Source organism: Oncorhynchus mykiss, chromosome 11 (assembly GCF_013265735.2).
Source record: "Oncorhynchus mykiss isolate Arlee chromosome 11, USDA_OmykA_1.1, whole genome shotgun sequence".
NCBI lineage: Eukaryota > Metazoa > Chordata > Actinopteri > Salmoniformes > Salmonidae > Oncorhynchus > Oncorhynchus mykiss.
The window spans coordinates 33,710,893-33,726,310 of record NC_048575.1 but is presented as its reverse complement, the minus strand read 5'-3'; positions in this window follow the sequence as shown (position 1 = coordinate 33,726,310).

Genomic DNA, 15,418 nt, shown 5'->3' with positions numbered 1-15,418 from the left:
AAATTCAAAAATATTTTTTTGAAATATTTAACTTTTATACTTTCACAAGTGCAATACACCAAATGAAAGCTTAACTTCTTGTTAATCTACCCATCGTGTCCGATTTCAAAAAGGCTCTACAGCGAAAGCACACCATATGATTATGTTAGGTCAGAGCCTAGTCACAAAAACACATACAGCCATTTTCCAGCCAAAGAGAGGAGTCACAAAAAGCAGAAACAGAGATAAAATTAATCACTAACCTTAGATGATCTTCATCAGATGGCACTCATAGGACTTCATGTTATACAATACATGTATGTTTTGTTCGATAAAGTTCATATTTATATCCAAAAATCTCAGTTTACATTGCCGCGTTATGTTCAGTAATGTTGTGCCTCGAAAACATCCAGCGAATTTGCAGAGAGCCACATCAATTTACAGAAATACTCATCATAAACTTTGATAAAATATACAAGTGTTATGCACATAATTATAGATATACTTCTCCTTAACCTTTCTGATCTCCCCATCCCGGATCCGGGATCGTGAATACAGACTCAAGCTCATTACCATAACGCAACGTTAACTATTCATGAAAATCGCAAATGAAATGAAATAAATATGCCATCTCTCAAGCTTAGCCTTTTGTAAACAACACTGTCATCTCAGATTTTCAAAATATGCTTCTCAACCATAGGAAAACAATAATTTGTGTAAAAGTAGCTAGCTAGCGTAGCATTTAGCGTTAGCATTAGCATTAGCATCCAGCACGCAACATTTCAACAAAAACATAAAAGCCTTCAAATAAAATCATTTACCTTTGAAGAACTTCGGATGTTTTCAATGAGGAGACTCTCAGTTAGATAGCAAATGCTCAGTTTTTCCAAAAAGATTATTTGTGTATTAGAAATAGCTCCGTTTTGTACATCACATTTGGCTACCAAAAAAAACTGAAAATTCAGTCCTCAAAACGCGAACTTTTTTCCAAATTAACTCCATAATATCGACTGAAAACATGGCAAACGTTGTTTAGAATCAATCCTCAAGGTGTTTTTCACATATCTCTTCGATGATATATCGTTCGTGGAAGCATGGTTTCTCCTCTCAATCAAATGGAAAAATACTTGCACCTGGCTTTGCGCACCAATTTCGACGCAGGACACCAGGCGGACACTTGGAAAATGTAGTCTCTTATGGTCAATCTTCCAATGATATGCCTACAAATACGTCACAATGCTGCCGACATCTTGGGGAAACGGCAGAAGGTCTAAGCTTATTCCTGTCGCATTCACAGCCATATAAGGAGACATTAGAAAACAGAGCTTCAGAAATTCTGCTCATTTCCTGTTTGACGTTTCATCTTGGTTTCGCCTGTAGAATGAGTTCTGGGGCACTTACAGACAAAATCTTTGCAGATTCTGAAACTTCAGAGTGTTTTCTTTCCAAAACTAGTCGACCATCTTTTCATGACAAAATATCGCGCTTAAAACGGGAATGTTTTTTATCCAAAAATGAAATAGCGCCCCTAGAGATGCAACAGGTTAATGCAACCGCTGTTTCAGATTTCAAAAAAGCTTTACGGAAAAAGCAAACCATGCAATAATCTGAGTAGGGCGCTCAGACACAAAAACAAGCCATACAGATAGACGCCATGTTGTGGAGTCAGTAAAAGTCAGAAATAGCGTTATAAATATTAACTTACCTTTGATGGTCTTCATCAGAATGCACTCCCAGGAATCCCAGTTCCACAATAAATGTTTGTTTTGTTCGATAAAGTCCATAATTTATGTCCAAATACCTCCTTTTGTTAGAGCGTTTAGTTCACATATCCAAACTCACGAGGCGCGGGCAAGTCCAGGCGAAAGTTCAGACGAAAAGTTCAAAAAGTTATATTACAGTTCGTAGAAACATGTCAAACGATGTATAGAATCAATCTTTAGGATGTTTTTAACATAAATCTTCAATAATGTTCCAACCGGAGAATTCCTTTGTCTTTAGAAATGCAATGGAATGCAGGTCGCTCTCACGGCGCACGCATGATCAGCTCATGGCCTTCTGCCAGACCTCTGGTTGAAACAGCTCTCATTCTCTCCCTCTTCATAGTAGAAGCCTGAAACAATGTTCTAAAGACTGTTGACATCTAGTGGGAGCCTTAGGAAGTGCAATATGACCCCATAGACACTGTATATTCGATAGGCAATTAGTCGCAAAACTACAAACCTCAGAATTCCCACTTCCTGGTTGGATTTGTCTCAGGTTTTCGCCTGTCATATGAGTTCTGTTATACTCACAGACATAATTCAAACAGTTTTAGAAACTTCAGAATGTGTTCTATCCAAATCTACTAATAATATATGCATATATTAGCTGCTGGGCCTGAGTAGCAGGCAGTTTACTCTGGGCATGCTTTTCATCCGAACGTGAAAATGCTGCCCCCTATCCCAAACAGGTATTAAGCTTGGTAAAGAGACCCTTAAATCCAAACTTGGGAACAGACATCCACTCCACTGAATAGCAGGCTTGTGAGTGCTTTGCAATGCTTGCAGTTAGCCACTGTTTCCTTCCAAACCACTCAATGTTGAATTGCGATTTCCAACTTGTTGTGTAATGTTTATGTCCAATGGCCGATGAGCACAGATACGTTTACTCTATAATTTCTCTTCATTATTTCTCTTCATATGACAAGGATTGAAAGGCATTTGCCAGTAGATTGATTTTGAAAGTATGATGTTGACATGATGAGTCCAATCAAAGCTACTGTACCTATGACCTTGAGCCTTCTTGGATGGGCACTTCTAATGTAACTCTATGGCAGCACCCAAGGGGCTTGAATATTTGAGCTCTACTCTACACTGAGCCAATCACGGCGCTGCTAGAGAACATTACCAACCCCTTCACTCCGTATTTTCCGCTGGCTGCCTTACCACCACAGAAAGCACTGAGCTAGGCTGAAACGCCTGTATTTTGCAGCTGCCTTACTCAAGAAAGCAAAAAAGAGGCACGTAATTATTACCAAAATAACATGCAAAACAGGCAACAACAAAAAAAAGCTAAACATGAATGATGGGTCGCCACTGTTCTTTTTTCTATTATCGTAATGTCATTGATATCATTATGCTCTCTCTTCCTTCTCTCTCATGACAAGGAGATGATCCATTAGAATAGAATTACTTTGCTTTTACTAGAGGGAACTTCAGTTGTGGCAAGTTGGATAAAATATGTGTGGATCTCGCTGTATGTTCAGAAGGTATTAATACCTTTTTGGTGTTCTGTCACACATGAGTCTTTAATATTTCTGACTGGTGAATTAATATTTCACCTCACGCTTTTTCACATTCCTGAGAGTACTCCTCCAGCTCCGCACACAAGCACTCTCAGAGCCTTGATGAAATGGCTCAACACCTCTGAGAATCTGTCAAGGCATGGCACTAACTCAAACGCATCTTAGGGCTCTACTCAATCTGCTTCGCCGGAGAGTTACAGATTGCGCGATCAAAATGTAAAGGGTCATTTCCGATTGAGCCGACACACGCAGCGTTTACATTGAAAGGAGTCTCCACTGACACTGGGACATTGCCTTTAAACTTCAATAACGCTGAACTTCCATGATACGGATTGAATAGAGAGACCTTACTTCAAGAGTACGGTCAGTTCTCCATCTGCAAATCTTGAAATCATATTTTTCCTCCACCATGTGATAAGAACATGTAAATGGATTCACAAGGTGCTCCCACCAAATGAAACAGGCCCTCTGTCGTGCAGGTAGAGGAGCAAATGTCTACGAAGACAAACGAAGGATAGACCTGAAGTGTGTGGCTCCGAAATGACTCAATAACCATGTCTCCATATTGAGTTTTCTTAGAGGAAAGCTCAAAATACCTATGTTCATAAAGCTTCTCAGGTGTGCCGATCTAGGATCAGTTTAGCCTTTTACATCACCATGAATAAAATTGCGTGGATGGGGGGGGCTGATCAGCACTCCAACTCTGAGACGCTTCATGAATAACAAAGAGTCTCTTGCTGATTTTCGGACTAAAAAGACCAACGTTTAAGGGGTGTGTTATTCCCATGAAGGTTTTTAGTGAGCAAATGTAGTCTACATGTTACATGTAGCCTTCCTTCCTCTGAGAGAACATACATACTGTAGCCCATTCCTGCAGTCAATGACTAAAAGTGCCCTCTTTGGCCTCGTGTGTGGAATGCTATTCATATTTGTCATCATTTCATAATGAATAAAGATTGTATCTTTTGGAACTGACGGAAATCCGGTGTTTCTATGTCAAACAGTTTTGTTATGTTTCAGTCTTCTGTGATGTATATCAAGTGTAATATATGGTGATGTAACTCTGTATCTGACATGGTACAGACGTCTTCTTTTTTTTAAGCCCATAACCCAGAGAATAGTTCTCCTGACAGTCTAGTAAAGTGTCCTTATTGATATGGATTTCCCCAAATTGCCCTATTTGTTTTTTCAATGTCGTGATTTCATTAGAGGGCTGCAATTACGAGACAAGAGAACTTCTGAAGTAATTGCCATGCAATTGTGACATGGCTGTGACAATTAGCAGTTCTGTTGTTCGGGATTTACAAGTGCTCCATTAACTGCCAAATGCAATAGATCTATTTGGAACAATCGCTTTGAAAATGGACATAATAACTAGAAGCAATTCACAAGCTCGTAGACACAGAGAACAATCTTGAGTGTCAGCGTTCCTTAAAAATAGCTGGAACACTGAGGCCACAAGTGGAGGAAAAACAGACCTAAGGGGCCACGGTGGAGCGCACCGAAGGTCAATGCCTTGAGGGTCCGTGGTTATGGTTTACTTTAGGAGTGAAGAGTGATGACATCGTAAGTGCGGCTACAAAAGGATGCATCCTCTTCAATGACGGCAACATTTGATCTCAATCACAGTTGAGTGTTTATCTATTCCCAGTTATTGTACACTTTCAGTGCAGTAAAAATATGTGAGAATCCCTTGTCCCCACAGATAAAGACACACAAGCAGACTGGCCTCCTGGGCCAACAGCAGAGCAGGTATAAGCAGGTATAAGATCACTTCATCTATCTCATTCGTAAAAGCCCAATGCAGTCAAAAATGTGACTTGCCTATGTTTTATATACATTTCCACACTACGAGGTTGAAATAACACTGTAAAATTGTGAAAATGATGATCATGCCCTTTTAGTGTAAGAACTGTTTGAAAAGTACGCCTGAAATGTCAACCTGTTTAGGTGCAATGGAGTTTAGGCCTGCTTGGTGACATCACCAAATTTGACTTTGCAGTATTTAAGTGGAATATCAGAATGGATGTCTTGGAGTCTGTGAGGGAAAACTAGATTTTCCTCCAGGGCGCGCCAGGATTAAAGCTGTACCAGGATTTAACCAGGGTGTAAAATAAAAGCCCATAAATAGAATTTGAAATTTTGGAGGTTTTGGCCACCAGCACATTTTTCCCACTGAATGGTAGAACATTTAATACGAGGGTGTTTCATCTTCCAAATGAATTTGGCAAGTGATGAATGTAACCTATCCCAATATCCTGCTGGTGGTGAAAGAGGGATCATGGAACTATAAAAATTGATTCTTGGCAATATATTAATTTCAATTATGGAGACTCAAGCCTGGAAGGAGTTTGGGATTTGCTCCCATCTTTTTAAATCAGACTCTATGCTTTTAAAGATGGTGTTGAAGTTTACAATTGATTGCAAAGAAGGATAGCTTTATTTCCCCAGGTAGCAGAAATGCTGGACCTGGGAATGTATACGGGCAGCTGTGAATTACACATTGCCTCATTCAGGGTTAATAGAGCGGATTTTGTCCAGTTGATTTTATACTGAACAAAAATATAAACGCAACATGCAACAATTTCAAAGATTTTACTGAGTTACAGTTCATATAAGGAAATCAGTCAATTTAAATAAATTCATTATGTCCTAATCTATGGATTTCACATGACTGGGCAAGGGCGCGGCCATGGGTGGGCCTGGGAGGGAATAGGCCCACCCGCTTGGGAGCCAGGCCCACCCACTGGGGAGCAAGGCCCAGCCAATCAGAATGATTTTTTCCCCCCACAAAATGGTTTTAATAAAGACAGAAATACTCCTCAGCTTTACCAGCTGTCCGGGTGGCTGGTCTCAGACAATCCCGGAAGGTAAAGCAGTTGCATGTGGAGGTACTGGGCTGGCTTGGTTACACGTGGTCTGCGGTTAACAGGTCGGTTGAACGTACTGCCAAATTATCTAAAACAACATTGGAGGAGGCTTATGGTAGAGAAATGAACATTCAATTCTCTGGCAAACGTTCTGGTGGACATTCCTGCAGTCAACATGCCAATTCCATGCTCCCTCAAAACTTGAGACATCTGTAGCATTGTGTTGTGTGACAAAACTGCACATTTTAGAGTGGCCTTTTATTGTCCCCAGCACAAGGTGCACCTGTGTAATGTTCATGCTTTTTAATCAGCTTCTTGATATGCAACACCTGTCGGGTGGATGAATTATCTTGGCAAAAGATAAATACTCACCTACAGGGAGATAAACAAATGTGTGTTCAAGATAAGCTTTTTATGCATATGGAACGTTTCTGGGATCTTTTATTTCAGCTCAATGAAACATGGGACCCACACTTTTACATGTTGTGTTTATATTTTTGTTCTGTATATATTCAGATATAGAGTTGTAATTATTATAAATGATGAACTCTGATATGACCCGAAAGTTCCGTTACTTTGTCCTGCTGCAAGCGGAAATGTTTTGTGGTAATCTCGGGAGGTCTTCAGAAAAAAAGTATTTAGAAAAATACAAAAATGCTACTCTCATGTGAGGTAAGAATAGAGGGGCAAAAGACGGAAAGAAGAAAACACAGAAGATAATGGAGAAATAAAGATTTTTCTAAGGACACTTTCAGAATACTGTGTTGAAATGTGGCATTGGCATTACTATACGATTTCCCTTAATGTCTTCAGAATGTTGGTTACAACCGAGCAACTCAAGAAGTGAACATGTCAACACTAGAGGTACCATTTTGTTGACAGACTTAAATCAACAAGTACAGGTAATGAGATTACTGTTGAGTTATGTTTATTCATGTCTTGATCATTCAGCAGGGCTTGTGCGATACATTTTGAAGTTTTAGTGCCCTCTGCTGTTCATCCTGTCAACTTTATTATGCAATTCCATTCGGTTATTAAATACAAAAAAAATACATTTGAAGTGAAAAGTAGGCATTGGTCTGAAACCAAAAAAGAAAGAAAATTCACGAGTGCCACAATGGCTACTTCACCCATGCTCTACCAAGGTTTTCAAGCACACAGCTTTGACCTACTATATTAGATTTAAAAAAAGATCAGAATTGGGCAGCCTGTGTAAATGCAGCCATAGTGCAGTGTGTGAAGAATCCATTGCTTGTATGCAGTACAAATCACATTATTGCGAGAGCTCCTACTCTAGGGATGTGTTTACAATTTAGGTATTTTTTTCACTAGTTGCTATTTTGACCAAATAGATTAGCTCTGGAAAAGATCTGATGTGAAAATATCTGATGTGATTGGTCAAAAGACCAATTAGTAGAAAGAAATATCAGAATTGGGCTGCTTGTGTCAACGCAGCCTAAGACAACCCATTCCACCACCGTTTCAAGCTTTTTTTTATAGCAATACAAGTCATTGAGAATATACATTTAATAACATATTTTTTTAGTCAGTAGGTGCCTAACATAACAACAGGGGGTGGTGTGTTGGACACAGTCACTCGTATATAGAGAGGTATATTGAGCCTGTCTGCATTCCTTTTTGGTAATATTGACACAACACTTACGGGATAAAAAAACCACATGATTTTATATTTATTTCATATGTGAAACCATGTTTTTGGAACACTTCACATTGAGTTTCACATGTGATTGCATAACCTTTTGCATATGGATTAAAATTTTCACGTGAATATTTTTTCACATGAGATTTCACAAGTGATGCCCAAAAAAAGAAAATGTGTCCTTAAGGATGCACACACAAACAGTGCTTTTAACATAGTGTTTTCAACCTACATAGAGTATGTTTATTTATACAGTAACTATTATTCAACACGTCCACACCTGGGAATTGAACTCCCAAGCTCTTGGGTGATGGCATTCTGATCTACTTGCTACGCCACTGTAACGGATGTGAAACGGCTAGCTTAGTTAGCGTGGGCGCTAAATAGCGTTTCAATCAGTGACGTCACTTGCTCTGAGACCTTGAAGTAGTAGTTCCCCTTGCTCTGCAAGGGCCGCGGCTTTTGTGGAGCGATGGGTAACGATGCTTCGAGGGTGACTGTTGATGTGTGCAGAAGGTCCCTGGTTCGCGCCCGGGTATGGGCGAGGGGACGGAATAAGAATTATACTGTTACATTGGTGCCGTGACCCGGATTACTGGTTGCTGCGGAAAAAGGAGGAAGGTCAAAAGGGGGGTGAGTGTAACGGATGTGAAACGGCTAGCTTAGTTAGCGTGGGCGCTAAATAGCGTTTCAATCAGTGACGTCACTTGCTCTGAGACCTTGAAGTAGTAGTTCCCCTTGCTCTGCAAGGGCCGCGGCTTTTGTGGAGCGATGGGTAACGATGCTTCGAGGGTGACTGTTGATGTGTGCAGAAGGTCCCTGGTTCGCGCCCGGGTATGGGCGAGGGGACGGAATAAGAATTATACTGTTACACCACCATGACAATAACTGATCCTACCTTAAACTTAAGTAAAGTCAATTTCAGCATGTATTATTCCAAAACAGCAGCTCGTGTTTGGAACACATATTGTTTCACTTCTCCTTTTAGAATTTGTGAAAAAGCTGTCATGATTTGGCAAGCTGTCATGATTTGGCTGTCATGATTTAGCTTGTCTTGTTTTTGTATCGCATCAATTAGATATGTTTTCATTGCCAGTCATTTCTGTTGGCATAATGGGAGCTTGGGTGCACAGTACATGTGTGTATATGGGAACAGTCGGATGGAAAGAGCAACATGTAGGAAGAAGGACCATCATTGTAGATAGCTAGCTAGCGAAGTAGCTTAATGTGAGCAGCTTGACGGTTTCCCAACTGGGGAGCGTTGAATTTAACGAGCTCCCTGCCGTTTGCTAGGTACACTATATACACAAAAGTATGTGGACACCCCTTCAAATTAGTGGATTCGACTATTTCAGCAACACCCGTTGCTGACAGCTGCATAAAATCGATCCCACAGCCACGCAAACATTAGCAGTAGAATGGCCTTACTGAAGAGCTCAGTGACTTTCAACATGGCATTGTCATAGCAACATGGCATTGTCATAGGATCCCACCTTTCCATAAATCAGTTCGTCAAATTTCTGCCCTGCTAGAGCTGCCCCGGTCAACTGTACGTGCTGTTATTGTGAAGTGGAAACGGACGGCTCAGCCGGGAACGGGACCACGGAGTCCTGAAGCGCGGTTTGTGCTCTGATTACACGCAAGTGTCGAGGTCAGCAGTTTACACTTTACTTTAGCTTTATATACAAAAACCAAGCTAGTCAACGTTAGCTCCCATCTGTCTGGTATAATGTTAGCTAATTTAGCCAGCTAGCGTAATTATTACTCAACATGTCCACACCTGGGATTTGGAATGTAGCTTGTTACCTAGCTATTCTAAACATAACCCCAATCATTGGTTTTTCAAAACGGAAACTGCTCACTACAACCAGCCGAACCATTTTCTATGTCGAATAATTATCTGCATTGCATTTATTGATTAACCTCAGCTTAAATACCAACATATATCTACAGCAGCCTAGGATTGTTCTCAACCTCTTATGATATGTTGCCTGGTGCAGGCGGTCAGCTGTGTTGTTAAACTGCTGAGCAATCGAGTTGCTGAACTCAGAGATTTGGCTGAAAAATATGTTAGCATCACAGATAGAACAATGACACAGATATTTCACTGGATGTATAAATGTGAAGCATCCGGTTGGTGTTTCCAATCATCACCAAATATGGTAGTGAGAGCCGTGGGAGAAGATGGAATAAGATGGATTTTGGCCGATGTTCTGCAAATGTTGTCATCGATGAAACATTTGATTTCAATACAGTTTTATATTCCCAAAACTACAATCAATTACGAGTGGACTAAGTGTTGTATACTTTTCCCTTTGCATAAATTTGAGGAAAAAAATTGCATTGTTTAGAAGGTGCGCAAAGGCGAATGGAGTTATTGTGCACACGCAATTCACATAGTAGGCGTTCCCTAACGGAAATATGCAGATAATGCTAGAACCCGCCAATAGAATCTAGCTACATCCTGCGTGGCTCTGCACCTACTTGCTTGTTCTGCCCACTATGACTCAGTTGTTCCCGTTGGAAACGACAGGTTGTGGTCTATCTTGGTTTACTTATAAACATCTTTGTTAGCATTGTCAGAAATGCTACATAAAGGTATTGGTTTTTATTGGGCACGTGAGAGCGATACATTATATTTACATTTAATAAAAACTGTTGCAACTACACACTCATTCAGTCCGACAAATGGTAAATCCAATGGTCACTATAGGACGCTATAGTTTTTGTTTTAATCCAACCGTCTAGACTTTGAACTAGGTGGTCGCATTATATATTTTTTCCTAATGCCAACGACCCTTTAAAAATCTGGTATGTGGTTCCTCGGTAACGGCTGAACAGATCGTGACGAGAGGTGGGGAGTGTGTTGTGTCCCTCTAATGTAAAGTTGATTTGTGAAGTTTCATCGACATCGGTGTCATATTGACTTAGATTTTTCTGTTCCAATATCAAAGTAAGAGATGTACAATATTGGCTAGGAAAAGTATGATGCATATAAGTCAACATTGAGAATGTTAACAATTTACCATAGCATCCCTTGGGTTCAGTGATGGACCCATCCCACTGTAGTTAAGATTCATAAATCTCTCACCATAGACAGACGTTGAATAAACCTAATATGGGACATCCTCTCTAGCCCTGTTTACACCTTGCGCTAACATGTGGGCTTCCTGATCGGATCAATATGATTCAATCACTATCTGATGAAGGTTTGTCACGTCTACACATCTGTCCACATAGTGTATACAGTGTCCACATTTTGACCAGATTTCCTTGTATGCAAATTATTTCACTGATATTTTTTTCGAAATAATATGGATTTATTTATTTTAGGACACATATTGATGCCATAAGTCAATGGTGCTATCTATCATTGATTTTAAAGGGCGTGATAATTATGACTTAAATGGTTTCACTGTCTAAATCCGTCTGCACTGTGTAAATCCTTCTATTCAGACACAATCAAAATCAGATCTCAATGCATCTTCAATCGTCAACACCTGCCTAAAAATGTGGGTACAATCGCAACGTAGACAAAATTCAGGACAAAGGATGCATGTTAGCACCAAGCATAAACAGGACTTCTGTGCTGTTAGTTATTTTGCCTCTTGAGGTTGCCACTTCTTCTTTTTTTGGAAGAGACAGACCTACAAAACAACTCTCATACTTTAGTAGAAAATTATGGGATTACACAACGTTTTTAATGAAGAGCTAAGCATAAAATCATCATAGTATGTCTGTATTCTAGATAAACGTTTGTATTGTCTAACATGGGTTGTATTCGTTAGTGCACACTGTAGGGAAACGTTTTGCAATGAAACATTTAAATGAGCATTTCTTATTTGGCAGTTCAGGTAATGCCCCCCTGTTTTAGTCTGTTTTCTTTTGCCTGTTTGATGCCTAAAAAACATGACCCAGTATTTCCTTCCTATCTCAGTATCAGGACAATGAACGCTTCCTAATATCAGTATGCTACTTATCTGGCTTGATAAGTCAGTCATTTATTGTAGCTACACCTACCCACCTTAGTGGTTAAGTAATAGCCCACACCTCATGAAAGCACTAAAATAACAACATTACAGAAGGATCATGCTGCTTTGGCAGGTCTGTGACATGCATTTTGGAATTGCATTTTGGATACCTAATTCCAATTATCGCAGGTCAAACTGCTGGGAAAATACAAAAATGATGTAAAAGTCTTCAATGCCCACTGTGTTATAACAAGCTTATTCAACATAACATTCTTGCCCCCCCCCCCCCCCACCCCCACCCCCCTCTGACACTTGCACTTATCTTTTCTTACTAGCACTGTTTTTGCTGATAGCTGCTTTATTCTGTATAGCTTAATTTACAATGACTGTGGTATGTGGTTGTTTTACATACCTTCATTAAATGCACCGAGTATAAACCATTCTGGATTAGAGCTTCTGCTAAATGACCAAACATGTGCTAAATAGTTTGTTGCATGTTTAAAGCATTCTTTACAACAACAAAAAAATAACAGTTTCCTGTATGAAAATCACATGTGAAATACAGTGCCTTGCGAAAGTATTCGGCCCCCTTGAACTTTGCGACCTTTTGCCACATTTCAGGCTTCAAACATACAGATATAAAACTGTATTTTTTTGTGAAGAATCAACAACAAGTGGGACACAATCATGAAGTGGAAGGACATTTATTGGATATTTCAAACTTTTTTAACAAATCATAAACTGAAAAATTGGGCGTGCAAAATTATTCAGCCCCTTTACTTTCAGTGCAGCAAACTCTCTCCAGAAGTTCAGTGAGGATCTCTGAATGATCCAATGTTGACCTAAATGACTATTGATGATAAATACAATCCACCTGTGTGTAATCAAGTCTCCGTATAAATGCACCTGCACTGTGATAGTCTCAGAGGTCCGTTAAAAGCGCAGAGAGCATCATGAAGAACAAGGAACACACCAGGCAGGTCCGAGATACTGTTGTGAAGAAGTTTAAAGCCGGATTTGGATACAAAAAGATTTCCCAAGCTTTAAACATCCCAAGGAGCACTGTGCAAGCGATAATATTGAAATGGAAGGAGTATCCGACCACTGCAAATCTACCAAGACCTGGCCGTCCCTCTAAACTTTCAGCTCATACAAGGAGAAGACTGATCAGAGATGCAGCCAAGAGGCCCATGATCACTCTGGATGAACTGCAGAGATCTACAGCTGAGGTGGGAGACTCTGTCCATAGGACAACAATCAGTCGTATATTGCACAAATCTGGCCTTTATGGAAGAGTGGCAAGAAGAAAGCCATTTCTTAAAGATATCCATGAAAAGTGTTGTTTAAAGTTTGCCACAAGCCACCTGGGAGACACACCAAACATGTGGAAGAAGGTGCTCTGGTCAGATGAAACCAAAATTGAACTTTTGGCAACAATGCAAAACGTTATGTTTGGCGTAAAAGCAACACAGCTGAACACACCATCCCCACTGTCAAACATGGTGGTGGCAGCATCATGGTTTGGGCCTGCTTTTCTTCAGCAGGGACAGGGAAGATGGTTAAAATTGATTGGAAGATGGATGGAGCCAAATACAGGACCATTCTGGAAGAAAACCTGATGGAGTCTGCAAAAGACCTGAGACTGGGACGGAGATTTGTCTTCCAACAAGACAATGATCCAAAACATAAAGCAAAATCTACAATGGAATGGTTCAAAAATAAACATATCCAGGTGTTAGAATGGCCAAGTCAAAGTCTAGACCTGAATCCAATCGAGAATCTGTGGAAAGAACTGAAAACTGCTGTTCACAAATGCTCTCCATCCAACCTCACTGAGCTCGAGCTGTTTTGCAAGGAGGAATGGGAAAAAAATTCAGTCTCTCGATGTGCAAAACTGATAGAGACATACCCCAAGCGACTTACCGCTGTAATCGCAGCAAAAGGTGGCGCTACAAAGTATTAACTTAAGGGGGCTGAATAATTTTGCACGCCCAATTTTTCAGTTTTTGATTTGTTAAAAAAGTTTGAAATATCCAATAAATGTCGTTCCACTTCATGATTGTGTCCCACTTGTTGTTGATTCTTCACAAAAAAATACAGTTTTATATCTTTATGTTTGAAGCCTGAAATGTGGCAAAAGGTCGCAAAGTTCAAGGGGGCCGAATACTTTCGCAAGGCACTGTAGCTGTTTTCACTTGCTGACTTTAAATTTCCTGTGAAACCCGATTTTCACATGTATTAAAATGTAGAGTTTACATCTTAACAGTACCTTTTCACATGTGAAGAGAATATCATGTTTTCACCTCACATGTGAATTGCAATTTCACATTTGAAAATCCAATTTGCAGGTTCGTTCATGTAAGATATTTCACGTGAAAAACATTAACATGTGAAAATCTAATTTTGACGTTTCACGTGCAAAACAACTCTACATTTGGAAATGTCACTTTCACGTGTGGAATTGTAGGTTCACATGTGAAAAAAAAATCTGATTTGCAGTTTCATATGTGAATTTTGTAATATAATATGTCATTTTGCAGACACTTTTATACAAAGCGACTTACAGTACTGTGTGCATACATGTTTGCATAGGTGGCCCCAGCCAGAATCCAACCCTCAACAGTAGCCTTGCAAGAGCCATATTGAATTGAGCTACACAGGATAGCATGCATGTCACACTGTTATCTAGACTTCAACGCAGTGAAGTGACTTGTAAATGGGCTGAGGCAGTGTACATCAGGGACATGGCTTTCAGTTCCTCTGAAAATGAAAATATGAGAAATGAAACGATTTTTGCGTCTTAATCTCTTATCGGTTAGGACGGGGATGGATGAAGATGTCTCCCTTAATAATTCCAGGCGGTATTGAAGAATAAATTGCCAAGTGCTTGCTAGTTTGATAGATCAATTTACTCTCTGTTCTAATTGTCTTTCTTTCCCCTTTTAATATGGTGCTATTCCATTCCTCCTCTTCAGTCGAACAGCATAATCTGTGGCAGGCTTGATCTGCTATTCATTTGATGTGTTGTAACATCCTGCTTCATCCCCCCTCATCAGAAGATATCTCCTCGACACCAGCAGCGAGAGGGAGAGAGAGAGACTGGGAGAGAGGGAGCAGAGCCGGTTGCTAGAAGCTATTTGCTGCTGCGCCGAATCATTTTCATGGTTATTATCAGGGCTTTAACATATCCTTTTTGATTTCAGTATCCACGTAGTAAACGTACTTGTTAACGTCAATGTGCTTTAAAAAAATACTTTCCTGCAGTCAAATGACCTAGTGGCCTCATGGGTGGAATGTTATTCCTATTTTTCATAATTGATAAACATGTATTTATTTTTCGCCGAAAATCTGGTGTTTCTATGTCAAACAATTTTGTTATATTTCAGTCTTCTGTGATGTATATAAAGTGTAATATTGGGATCCAGACTCAAAATGTAACTCTCGGGGATTCCATCTTCAACCTTTTGGTTACTTGTCCAACGCTCTAACCACTAAGATACCTTTCCACCCCAAATATATCTGACATGATACAGATGTCTTCTTTTTTTTTCAACCATGTGTGTGAGGTGCAGTAGCGGTGCATGGATCAAATCACTGAGGAAGCCATGCCAAGTCAGGCTTTTTTTTTTTTACTATGTTGTGATAATTGCGT